Source organism: Sceloporus occidentalis, unplaced genomic scaffold (assembly GCF_023333645.1).
Source record: "Sceloporus occidentalis isolate IW3139 unplaced genomic scaffold, rSceOcc1.0.p SCAF_21, whole genome shotgun sequence".
NCBI lineage: Eukaryota > Metazoa > Chordata > Lepidosauria > Squamata > Phrynosomatidae > Sceloporus > Sceloporus occidentalis.
The window spans coordinates 7,141,544-7,144,829 of NW_028317001.1; positions in this window are offsets into that span (position 1 = coordinate 7,141,544).

The window sequence follows — 3,286 nt, forward strand, 5'->3', positions numbered from 1 at the left end:
ACGTGATCCTGATCAACTCGTGGTGGCTGAGGCAGCCCTGGGTCGCATCTCTCCTCCACCTCTCCAAGAGATGCTTCCTCCGTCTCGACTTCCGTCCGGACCTGCTGTCGACCCAGAATGGCTGAATTCTTCACCCGGACATCAAGAGCCTGCCACTGGTGGCCTGGAGAATCCAGCCCTAGCCTCACTGCCAGATGCGGTGAGGACTGTGATCCTGGCTGCGCAGAAACCTTCCACCCAGCGGTCCTATGCCTGGAAGTGGAGGAGGTTTAGCCTCTTCCTTGACCAGAAGGGCTTGTCCCCTGCTCAGGTGTCTACTCCAGTGGTGCTGGAGTTTCTGATGGCGCTCTTGGATGAGGGGTTATGCCTCACATCCATCAAGTGCTACTTGTCTGCCATTTGTTCCAGGTTCCAGTTTGAGGGTAGGGCTTCCTTTTTTAGGGATCCCTTGGTGAAGGGGTTCCTTAAGGGATGTGCCAACCTGCACCCTCCTGTATTGGTTTCAGGATTGCATTGATTGCACTATTTATGATGTTTGTTTGCAGGGTTTATGTAAACTATGCCACTGTTTTACATTCCTCTTGAATGATGGTTTGCACTAATTGCCATGGGATTGGTCTTGCATGACCTTACACTCCCTTCTCAGGTTCTGCAATATTATTGCTGTGCTGAGGTGTTTGTGCAGATACAAAACGACTGACTTCTTTTTCTGATTCAAGGTTTTATTGTTACAATAAATACACCTTGTTTGATCATAGCTTTGGTTTCAGGACACTCCCTCCGCCGCTTACCTAAGCTTGTCAGTCTAAACCCATTTGTATGATTTGCAGAGACCACGAAGAAGAAGGACAGGTGGCTTACCTGTAACAGTATTTCTTCAAGTGGCCATCTGCGAATACATACAAATCCCACCCGTCCTCCCCTCAGTGTCCTGCTCTGATTGGCTCTTCCATCACCTGCTTGGCGGAAAAATTGCGGAACTGGGGAAAAGAGCAGGAAGGCAAGGGCCTTATAACGGGTGGGCGGAGTTACTGCCAAAAAGTTACTAAAAGTTGCAAAGTGTACTTTGCCCAGTGATTCCAGAAGTTTTATGGAAAATTATAACGATATTAGGGGGGAAAAAACAACAAACAGGGCTGAGGTTGTGGTTCTCTTGAAAAACGCATCTCATGAGGAGGAAACGTCTGATTCACATTTGCTAGTCATAGCAACCTCTTCCTCCGACCCTTTCCTTGGCTTTGGATTCTTCCAAAATCAACAGTGAGATCATGACTGAGAGGCTCAGAAATCCTCGCCAGAGAAATGAGATCATTTGCAGAGTCATGGCTGCAAGTTGGCGTTTACAGCTCTGCCGTGCAGGAATACATAGAATGCTACAGTTGGAAGGAACTACTAAGGGCCATAGAGCCCAACCCTTCGCCTTCCATGCAGGAATACATAGGACCCTAGAGTTGGAAGGGTGTCCAGCCTGTAGTGCTTTATAAAGGTCAGGGGCTGGGACCAGACAGCAGCCTTACATACATCCTCCAAGGGGATTCCTGACAAAAATGCAGAGGATGCTGACACTGCCCTTGTGGAGTGGGACCGAACCCTGCCAGGGAGAGGTTTACCTAACAGTTCATAGCAGAGGTGGATGGTACCAGCCACCCATTTGGAAAACCTCTGCGCAGAGACAGGCAACCTCTTTTTCGGTTCCGAGTAGCACTGAAAAAGTCTCTTGGACCGACTGGAAACAGCAGTTCTGTCCAAGTAAAAAGCCAGCGCCCTCCTGACATCAAGAGAGTGAAGGCTTCGCTCCGTGACCAAAGTCGGGTTGGAAACCAAAGTAGGCAACACAATTTCCTGGCACATGTGGAAGGCAGACACAACCTTGGGCAAGAAAGTGATGTCTGTCCGTAGGACTACCTTGTCCTTGTGAAACCTCAGGAAGGGCTAGTCCCTCCGTAAGGCACAGAGTTCGCCTGCACCACGGGCAGAGGTGATGGCCACAAGGAAAGCAGTCTTCCAAGTCAACAGTCTCAATTCCGTTGTGGCCATTGGTTCAAAAGGCTTGGACTGAAGGGCGGACAGCACCGCCTCCAAGCTCCTCTTACGTAACGAGAGCCAAGGTAATAGTAAATGGTTTGGACATGACCTTTACACTTGCTGCTTGTAGCTGAGTAGATGAACGAATGGCTTTGCTCCATCTACTTTTTTCGTCGCGCAACAGCAGGGAAGTTGTTGCAATACCTCGCACCGCTGAGAGACGCTAATCGTTACACGGCGCACACATCATCGAAACAGTGTGTCGCAATTGTGCAAAGACTAAGTACATGCTAAGCCTTGATAGCAAGCTGTAGGTTGTTTTCCCTCATACATTCTGTTCTACCTGGAGTAGGGATTTCACAGTCACTCCCTGATTGTAGATAAGATAGATATGGTCATAGATATGATCTATATACATCCAGTTCTTAGCTCCACATGGGTGAAGTAAACCCTTTCACTCCCCACAGCAGGCCTACGGGCAGCAAAGCTATGGGACCTATGGGCAACCCACCGACGTCAACTACACCCAGGCGCAGACCACTGCTACTTATGGGCAGACCGCCTACACAGGCTCTTATGGGCAGCCTCCAGCCGGTGAGTGCACATTTACAACAACAACTTACTATACACTATAGTCCAACCCTCCTTCTCCCATGCAGGAATACATAGGATCCCAGAGTCAGAAGGGACTGCTAAGGGTCCTATAGTCCAACTCCATTTTGCCATGCAGGAATACAGAGAATCAAAGCCGCTCCTTGTGACAGAAGGGCCCACCCAGCCTCCATTTAGAAACCCCCACAATTTCCTGCGCAACCAGTTTGACTGGACAAAAGAAACATGGGGCCATGAGGGCGAAGTCCACTGTTAGTTATGGCAGCGTGCCTTCAGGTCTTTTCAAAATGACGGCGACCCTGTCGCAAGGATTTTTTCTTGGTTTTGCCATTGCCTTCCTCCAAGAAGAAGGTCACAATATTCTAGATGAGGAATATCCAGAGCAGAATAGAGTGGCCCTATTACCTTCCTCGATCTGGACACTATACTGCTGTTGATGCAGCCTAGAATCACATTGGCCTTTTTCGCTGCAGCATCGCACTGTTGGCTCATGCTCAAAGTAAGTCTTCCGGCAAAAGATGTTGCTGCTGCTTCTGGAAAGTATTTATCTTACCTTCCCTTTTGCGTCTCTCATTACAGGTTGTGCTGAATTATTTAAAGGCCTGCGCGAGGCGAAAGAAAAAGAGGTATAGAAGTGCCATTAATTATT